The 10,564-nt window shown below is 38.4% G+C and overlaps 1 long non-coding RNA gene across 1 annotated transcript; it reads right to left on the reverse strand.

Annotated features, from left to right (window-relative positions):
* Positions 1–7,545: 7,545 nt before the first annotated feature.
* On the reverse strand, positions 7,546–10,564 carry LOC109392978 (uncharacterized). Its single transcript, XR_002126153.1, has 2 exons — positions 10,476–10,564; positions 7,546–8,455 (listed from the first exon to the last, which is right to left on the reverse strand). It is a non-coding gene; the product is annotated as an uncharacterized LOC109392978 (long non-coding RNA).

The raw sequence follows: 10,564 nt of genomic DNA on the forward strand, positions 1-10,564 counted from the left end.
CTGTGTTTTATGTTCCTGTTCCTGAGATTTCCTTGGATGACACATTTACAGTATCAAATTCTACCAGACCAATTCACAAACAACTTTTTACTCAGCATCCTCACCAATGGCGTCTTTTTGGCATGCTGATCAGTCTTCCTTCAGAATCAGGTTCTTCGTGATTTAGAGCCGAGCCTATTCCTGAAACAATTATCCCATGGCTTCCCCAGCTGATCTTTGGTCAGACAATTGAGGGTAGGCTGGAGTTTGTCCTCTTAGAAAGACAAGTGAAATGTAACAGACTGCAAATAACTATATTCTCCAAAATGACTTGTTTTTCTCCTTATACTTGGCTTTGAATCAATTTCAAAAGTTTTATGGCTAAGATATGAAGGTCACTGGGGAGGGAGCAGGAGGCCTCATCAAGCTGATTTTAACAGTTTATCTTCTGTTTCACATCTAATGAGAACTTAAAAATGAACACTTACTTAAAAGTTGTTTTCTCTTTTTTATTTTAAAACTAAGGCATGAATGCTTGAGAAAAAGATTCAGAGAATGTAGAGAAGACTTTAAAGATCCAGAATGAACATTATCACAGATATCAGGTTTTTTTTGTAAATGTAGAGTATACACATGCATTTTTGGGGAAATGGGATCCTGTGAAACATATTACTTGATAACCTACCCTTTACACTAAATATATGGTGAACAAGATTAACCGCACCACAGTAAGTGGCTGCATACAATGGATATTCTCTAACTTTTAATCAAATCCCTACAGGTGGACACGTTGGTGGTGGGCTATATTTTGCAACTTGACTCGCTGAACGGCCACTTCAACTCCCTTCTCTATTCTAAAGGCTGGAAAGAGAAACACTTGCTTTCCCAGCACCCTAACAGGTGACGTAGGCATGTCATTTGGTTCTGGTCAATGAGACAGAAGTGGTAGCTGCTGATAATGCCTCCTGGGCACCTGCCGGAGGTGCGGCAGCATGGCTGATGGTACAGCAGGAGGCAGAGCATCCCTCAGTCTCCAGCTAGCCCTCGCTTCCACTGTTGGGACTTCCTATGGTGTGAGATAAAACGACCCCTTATTTAAACTTGTTGACAAAACAAACTACAAAAGACTCATTACATCCTTAAGATAAATTTAAGATAAATTTTTTAAGGAGAATTGCCTGTCAAAGAGCATGAGTTCCTAATGCTTTTGAAAGGGTTTATCAGTTGACACTCCCACTAACCTCAGAGGAATATAATATGAATATACCCCTTTCTCTACACCTTGCTAACTCTGAACATTATCACTTTTTTATTAAAACAGCTTTATTGCGGTATAATTGATACACAAACAACTGCACATATTTAATATGCACAATTTGATGAGTTTGGACAGATGCAAACACCCATGTTACCATCAACCACAATCAAGATAATAACCATCCAACAATTCCCAGAGTGTCCTTTTGTCCCTTTGTGGGTTGTTTTTGGGGGTGTGTGTGTCCACATGTGGTAAGAACACTTAATGTGAGACCTACACTCTTTTTTCCAGCTTTACCGAGATATAACTGATGCAGTAACATTGTTTCTCTTCACAAATTTTGAATGCGATAATACCACATTGCTTTATCACTCTTTTTTGCACCATTCCCAAACTGATGGGTTAAAAAAAGGATATCTCATTGTTTTAATTTGTATACCACAGATGAGCATCTATTTGTATGTTTATTAAATGCTTGTATTACTTTGTAAATTTCAAGTTAGACCATTGACCTTACTGGAAGCAGTTGCTTCCCTCATCTTTGCTTGTGGGCAGTTCTGGGGATATGGCTAGGGGCCACTTTGTTTGAAATGCTAGCAGCTCCATTACTTCCCCGTAGGAATATGACCGGCAACAACTCCATGTCAGGCCCACTCTTTGGCAGTTTCCAGATGTCTTCACAACCTCTCGTACACTTGGAAAGGATCTAGGTGATATGTTATTTAAAAAAGCAGAGCTGGGGGATCGTTGAGCATCTGCTACTTAGGGCATTCATACCTTGAACAAGTTTTTGGGAAGCTTTAGTTGCTACTTCAAATAAAAAGGAGTACCGTATTTCCCCATGTATAAGACGCACCTTAATTTTGGGGCCCGAAATTTGAAAAAGAATGTATTAAAGTTATTGAACTCAACTTTTATTCATCATAAAATTCATACAACTCCTCATCACTGTCAAAACTCTCAACCATTAGCTTGTCCTCATCTGTGTCTGATGATTAATCACTGTCTTCATATATTGCCTCTCATGGCCTTCTTCTGCTGTGGCATTTTCATTAGGGTTTCTTCTTCCCGTAGCCAGTCTCGGGTTGTTTTCTCAGTTGGAGTAGGACCAAACTTGAGTTCAGCAGCACGATTTCCATTTACTTCTGCAAACTGGATCTCTTTTAACTTGAAGTCAGCACTGTACGAAAATCTTTTCTGAGCCATTTCTGGGCAGAACGTGGCAAAACGTAACCTACCGTAATATACCGGTAACAAGTGCGAAACAATGAACGCAAAGACAACAAGCGTGAAAAAGCAGGAAATGCAAGTAAAAAAATCTACAACCACTGTAGAAGACACACCGTTTTTAGACCCCAAATTTTTCAAAAAGGGGTGCATCTTATACATGGGGAAATACAGTAAATCTTTCATTTTCTTCTGTTGGGTAGAACCAGACAGCCAACAGGCAGAGAAAAGCAATTTCTTATAATACAAATGTCTCTTTATAAATCACATAGTTTAAATAATAAAATTTGAATAGATTACAACATGGATTTTTTCATGGGTGCTACTCCATTTTGACGTGGAAGAACATCTTTGTTTACCCATTTTTAACTGATGTTTTTGTAATCTCCCAGATGAATGAGAAATCAGGTAGTTTGAATTGGTCATGAAGGCTAGATTCAAAACCCAAATACACCTGGGGATCGAGGCAGGGCCAAAAACGTGTGTGGAAGCTGCCACAGAAAGAGCCTCAGCTTTTCCTGACCTTTGCATGTCTGGACGCTGCCTTTCTGAAGCATTTTTCATGAATGATTCACAGCCTGCAGGGCCCGAGAGGGACCTACGTGCCCTGGATGGCGCTCAGACACTGGGGCTTTCCACTGAAGGAGCAGACGCCATGACCTGCAAGGGGTAACAGCAAGCAGCATTTTCCTTGGGAAGATGGTTTGGTATCTTCTATTCGTCCCTCTGTATCTTGTATTTTTCAGCTGCGCCCTGTCACAGGAGGCTGACCTATATGGATTATTAGGGGTTGGTTCTCAAACTTTTGGGTCTCAGAATACTCACATGCTGAACAACTGTTAATTCTAAATAGCTTCTTTTGTGGGTTACGTCTATTGCTATTTACTGTCGTAGAAATTAAACCTGAGAAATGTTAAAATATTTACTCATTCACCTAAAATAACAGTAATAAACCCACCACGTGTTAAAATTAATAACATACTTTTTAATTAAAAACAACAACAACATTGCTTTCCATGTTTGTTAATCTCTTTACTTTCTGAATGAGCATTTCACATCTGCTTGTGCATTCAGTCTGTTGAAACATCACAGGGCCACTCCACTGTTCATTACAGAGAGAATGAAAGTGAAAAAGGCAAATAACATCTGTGTTGTTATGAAAATACTTTTGACTGCAAGGATCCCCTGAAAAGGCCTTGGAAACCCCCAAGCGTTGCTGGCCACACCCAATACAAACCCTGAGACCTCTGAATCCCTCTGGGTCCAGCCAATGGGAACCAGGACAAGAGACTGGAGTGATGACAGACGGCGCCATCAGAACATGGCTCAGCCCCTGTAGGGCTGCCTGTACTGGGCTGGCTTTGTCTCTTGAAAACAGAGGAAGGGCTTCTCTCAAGTATGGATTCCAGTTCCTTTTCTCCTCATCCCTCTGGACCTCAGGGTGACACATCTTTTGAGTTGTTACATTATCTTTCTTAGTTTTTCTACACTCTGTGCACACCTTTGTAAATAAAAACTCCTGAATTTACCTTCATTTCATACCATTACACATAAACAAAACAAAACTGCAACAAACACAGAGCCTTCTTCTAAGCCGGTGGCTCTCAAAGCATGGTCCCTGAAGCATCAGCATTAGTATTACCAGGGAACTCATTAGAATTCAAAATTTTTTACCATACTCCAGACCAGAGGTTGGCAAACTTTTGAGATGACGAGCCAATCCTGTCCCTTACAACAATTTAAAAATTATTCGAGAGCCATAAAACAAATGAAATTACCATTATGTGAATAATAGCCTTTAAAAATTTTATAAATGAAATTATGATAGTTTTATTTTCATTTTCAATTTTACTTCAGAGCCACATGTACGTACCCAAAGAGCTGCATGTGGCTCGCGAGCCAGTTTTCCGACCCCTGCTCCAGACTGACTGAATCAAAATTCCAGGATGGGGCCCAACAATCTGTGTTTCAACAAGCCTCTCAGGTGATTTCAATGCATTTTAAATTGTGATCCAGTTTGAAAACGAACACTGCGCAAACAAGGTAATTAATAATAGTGCCCTGGTAAATTTAGAAACTGTTGTTACATTAGCCCTTAGTTAGTAACAGCTAATGGGAATAAACATTTACATGGTGCCAGGCACTGTTCAAAACACTTGACATATTAACTCATTTACAGCAACCTTAGAGTGTAGTAATAACTATTAGTACACCAATTTTTGATATGCCAAAAAAAATTACACATAGAGAGGATAAGTACCTGGGCCTAAGGACACAGCTAGTTAAGTGGCAGAGCTAGGTTCCAACAAGAGCAATCTAGTGCCACTGTCCGCGCTCCCAACCACAACACAACACAATAAGGCCCCAGAGCAGTAACAAAGGTTGGAGGGAACTCAGGTCTCCCAACAATGGAGAGGTGGAGGGTCCCTTCCGCCATTCTGCCCAGCTAGGATAATTGTCTATACTGTTTCCTAGCACTGGGAGAACTGAGGATGAGCCCCTTCTAGGAAAGAGCTGGAATGGTTGAGTCCTCACTCAAGTAGACTAGATAGGCTTTTTTGAACCTGGTTAAGAGAGAATGCGAGGGATTTACCAGTAGCTTGTGAGGGACATAGTTTGGGGGTTCTGTCCTACACTTAAATGTGTTGTCCCAGGCTTGAATTACATGAAACAGTTCTGCTGTGCTCCCCTTATGCCTCTAACCCAGTTTTCACCTTATGTTTTAGGTTGACTTTTCATATGAATTCCTCTCTAAAGTTATGATTACCCCCAAGCTTCCTGAGATCAAGGCATCCCTTTCACATTAGCTCCTTTCTCCTTTGCACATGAAAAACCTACTTCTCTGCATCTTGCTTGTTAGACCTCAGGGTGGTGAAAAAGTGAATGACTACAATGACTGAGTAACAAGATTTCATAGAAATGGATAGAATCAGAAATAATTAAACTTAACATACAATTTGTTGTGATCAAGTATGGTGGAAGTAAAATGGAAATTTAACTCCAAAAAAGAAAATGGAATGATGTAAAATTTCAAAGTTTGTTTGCATCTTTTAAAAAATGGATGACGGAAGTATCAAAGCAATCTTTAGATTCTGTTGGGTAAGTTAAAAAACTGTTGTAACAGTTTTATTTTAAAAAGTCAATATTTACAGTATGCTAAAAATTGCATCCTTTTCAGCTATTTTAACTTATGAAAAATTGTAGATGTCAAACTGAAAATGTGCAAAGGGGTACATAATGTTTAAAAATAGTTTGTGGATATGCAAGCAAAAACGTTTGCAGATCACTTGTTTGTGGTTATCTGTTTAATTTCTGACCACCATAGGAATTTGACTGTCAACTTTCTATAAAGTAGGGGCAGATGAGCTGTGGGGACTTCCATATGATACACAAGTAACCAACCCAACAGGGCATGCACTGAACTTTGGTGCTTGCTTCCACGTCTGAGAGATGGTCCCTGTGGTGATTCTGCCAGTCGGAGTAATCGTCCTCCTTACCATGAGCCTCCCTATTTCCTGGGTTCTCTGCACACCTCTCCTGAAAGACACAGGGAGTTGCGTAGGTGAGCCTTAGGTGAGAAAGTATTAATCTAGTTCAAAATTTTTAAGAACTAGTAGTCCCTTGCACTATATCCTGTAACAAGTCCCTGTGCCAACTTACTGTCTGTAAACATGATTTTCATCTGGCTTTCTGAAATGTTGACAAGAATTACAACTACTTTATACAGCTTTCTCCAAAATGTCCCAGTATGGGACACTTTCCCTTCTTGAAACAGTTAAAAAAAAAATGTGCTTAATTAAACCAAAACACACACCACACATACACCAAACATAAAGACAAAAAGCCCCACAAAACCCCCCAAGAACAGTAACTGTCCCTCCAACACACTGAGAAAAGATCTGTAAAAAATGATTTCATTGTAACTAAAGGGAGATAATCTGTTCCCTTTGAGAAGACTTTTGTGTGACATCTTTAGGTAAAGGTAATATGTGTAAACATATTTATACAGATACAGAGAGCTAAACACTCTCCTTTCATTTCTCTGTTCATTCTACTCCTACAATATAGACCACATCTATTTGTGTTTCTTTTTTGTGTATGTCTGTTTGGAGAAGACGAATTTTTATACATCTGCATATTGAATGAAATCTAAATCCTCTTTAATATAGCATGAAGAAAAGGAAGACTGACCAGTGCCAATTTAGTTTCAGCCATTTTATGTAGGAATCCAAAAGCATCAAATTTCCTTGCACTCTGGGAACAATATATAGCATGAACAAAAGGTTATAGAGGGAAGAAAATGTAATTGATTCTGAAGAGCGTGAACATCTGCAAAGAATGAATTGTAAGGGAAAATGATCTCCGAGGGTCCTACTTATGATGAAACAGTTTCTAGTTACTCGTGTCAGAGAAACGACCTCCTGCCCTACACTCGCCTCTCAAAGTCCAATCTCCTGGGCAGAGCAAGGCTGCAGAAGCTAGTTTCTACAACATGGAAACAAACAGAAACAGGCATAAAAGACTTCACAAAACTAAATTTGCCCAGTGGTGCTGAGCTTATATGGCCTTAGGGGAAAAGTCAGAAAAACTATATTCTGGTCCAAATTCTGTCGTTCAATGAAAGGTGACGGTGGCCAAACCAGTTTATCTCTCTGGGCCTCAAGTTCCTCAGCCTTTCCATGGGAGGGTGGGACTAGATCAGAGGTCAGCAAACTTTTGAGACCGAAGAGCCGCCAGGGGTCAGCAAACTGCGGCTTGTGAGCCGCAGGCTCTGAAGTTGAAAAAAAAATAAAACTATCATAGTTTCATTTGTAAAATTTTTAAAGAATATTACTCACATAATGGTGATTATGTAAAAATATATTTATGGCTCTCAAATAATTTTTAAATTGTTGTGAGGGACAGGATTGGCTCTTCCAGGGGTCAGCGAACTTTTGAGACGGAACGTACTCTACGAGCCGCATGTGGCTCGCGAGCTGCAGTTTGCCGACCCCTGGACCAGATGACAGAAAAGATTTTAGAAGTCTCTTGGGCCTCAGACTTTCCATTTTAGATAGGAAGAGCAAAAATTCTAACACAAGTGATTTAAGAACATCAACATTTATTTAACATGATAAAAAAGAAATGAGATATGAACATTTGCATTTAAACAATAGTAAGTAGCCTTTAATACATTACATGTGCTCATTGTATAATATATACACAATGAACATAATTACATTTGTACACAAACTAAGTACTGGGTTTGAAAACCTGCTTATTGCTGTACACATCTATTCCAATGAAGTATAAGCCCAGTATACTTCAAAATACCTACATTTTAAATTGTTTTTCAAGAAGTAAGCGGTAACATTTGTGTTTAAGCTGACAAGAGGGTGGCAGTAACTGCTGACATTGCAATCTGACGGAAAAATAATTATAGCAGAAAACAGGACATACTTCACTTAGCAATAATAAAATGGCACATTTTAAATATATATATATATATATATATAAAATTTTTACAAATCAAGTATGAAACAAAGCACTGCAGTAGCCAAAATGGGAACAACAGCAACAACAACAACAAAAAAAAAAAAGAAAAAAAAAAGGAAAAGAAGTTTCATTGGAAATAACTAAATTGATGTACTAAAGAGCAAAAAGAAATATAATTCCACTGAGGCTTTCGAAACATCAAAATCTGGAGATGAGCAATTATGTAAGCTCTCGCTGTAGACTGCACAGGAAAAAGCACCTTTACTTATGTGCTCTGAAATCATAGCAGCAAGCTGGTGTCAGAAGAATAACCTTGAGATTACGGAGTGTACATATGGGCCATTAAAGCTGTTTTGGAATAAACATTTTCCAGAAGTGATAAAAGGATGCTCTGTGACCAAAAGCATCAGAACTATGAATTTCATAGATTTAAAATATACTGTACAATATCTTCTCACATTGCCGGAGGTCATGTCCTTCGGTGTGAATGGTTTCACCGGAAGTCAGTCAGCAGAGCTGAAAAATAAAGAGGGAAATTTACTCTGACACCTGTGAGTTAATGAATGACCATTTCCTAAAGTAACCAAGGGTGATGTTCTGTAACAATAGAACTGACAAGCATAGCCATGAAAACCCTAAAATGTAATACAATTACAGGATATTTTCTCTTCATTTCCATAAGCTTAATTCACAAAGCAAAGAAACATAATTCAATTAAATATCAATTCAGAATGTAAAGAAATGTACCCACATTTGTGGCTGTATCCAAAAGATCAACAAAATGAGCAAAGATTTGCGTAACTTCACTAAAACATGTAATAATATATTGAGCTGCCTACACAGCAGTGTCATTTGTAAAACTTTCCTAAGTTCTGCCAAAGCTACTCGTACAGAAAGATGACATATGCACAACAGAAAGATGTAAAATAATACAAGTTTGAGTGTCGCTAGTTGTTTGTGGTGGCTGCGTGCCATAAGACTGGAAAATATCTGGTAATAACTGTACCTCATTCCAGTATGTAATGCCACTAGCTCTTGGAGTAAAAGTAAAACAGAACAAAATCCAATAATAACAACTTAAAGAACCTGGAAATGTACTTGAGTTTTCACTGTGAACATTTTTTATTATCAGAATAGTCTATGTACAATGAATTGCAACCTGTTTATTGAACCAAAAGGTAGGGAGAGTAGCTTTTAATGTACATTTTCCCACTAAGACAGACAGATGCCATTGATCAACTCTTTGCACGGGAGGAATCAAATGAGCATAATGTTTATGTCTGGTGTTATTCTGTTACTAGTGGCAATTGTCACTTCTGAACATATTAAGTTAAAAGTCTAAATACATGAGTGACAGAGGTACTACATAGGTAAGACTGTAACAAATAGGTTGTTTGTAACTCCAGAGAGGATGTCAGTCCTGCATAGATACCAACTGACAGCAAACAAAGGCTTCTTCTAGGCTCCAAGTAGACATAATCTCAAATAAAAGTTACAAATGTGACAAGACAGTGAAACATAAATCCTTCTGGCTGAAAGGAAGGGCACGGATTATAGCTGCTATAAAAAGGTGTGAATGGAAGTGGATTATAGAACATAAGCAATACTGGATAAACGTAGTCAAGTCAGTACTTGTACTCATTTATTCTGAGAATCTAAAAATCAAAGAATGTGTTAGTAACAATGCTCATAATGTCTCCAGGTGTTTTCGCTGCTTATAATTGTGTAACAGAAATTGGGGGTAATCTTAAGGGACAAAACATTACTAGATCTGGCAGATACTGTGAGGAAAAAATGCAGAAAAAGGCTTAAAATGCACAAGTCTGTACCTCACAGCTTTTCTGAAAACTTAACAAAAGTGTATATCTATATATACAAAAGCACAGGTAGAATTTAGCAATTGTTTAAAAGTAAAACCTTAAGAAATTATTCTCAGTACTGAAACCGTGGTCTAAGGAACATTATTCAACAAAGGTTTTCTTCTTGTCCCTGTCCCCATGGCGTGGTTTTTTTTAGTAGCTATCTCCCTGACTTAAAAAAAAAATTATTTAGAAATATTTTCTGATAGATATTAAAGATTTTAATATTCCATCTAGCTGGCTATACCATACACATTTCTTTGTCCTTTAAAACAATTAAACTCCCAATGTGGTAGATATGTCACACTAACTCTAAAAAGCATTACTCAATCAACATGTAATGACTTAAACAGAATTCTCAGATCTAACTATGGAAAGAAACATTAAGTTGGGAGCACAGCTGCAAAACACCGTGAGGCTTGTCTTGGCATAGGCCGTACGCTCCAAGTTTTGCTGTTTTTACAGATGATGAAATAAGAGACAGAGAAATGCTGTCACATAGCAAATCACTGGAAGCGTGAGTTACTGCCCATGGTTTAAAACACATGGCCTACTTGCACTGCCAACTATCCCTAACCCACAGTCCAGAATTAATCTCAGTCTTTATTCACTAAACCAACAAATGAATAAAATTCCAGTCAGAAACGGTAAGGATAAAGCAAAGGGAAACAACGTACTTTTCCGGAGACTACACACACATGAAATGCGATCCTTCTGTGAGCTGCGGCTGAGTGGATGGAACCGGTGATGCTGAGCACTCGGGAGA

The sequence above is a fragment of the Hipposideros armiger genome, unplaced genomic scaffold (assembly GCF_001890085.2).
Source record: "Hipposideros armiger isolate ML-2016 unplaced genomic scaffold, ASM189008v1 scaffold_360, whole genome shotgun sequence".
Classification (NCBI taxonomy): domain Eukaryota; kingdom Metazoa; phylum Chordata; class Mammalia; order Chiroptera; family Hipposideridae; genus Hipposideros; species Hipposideros armiger.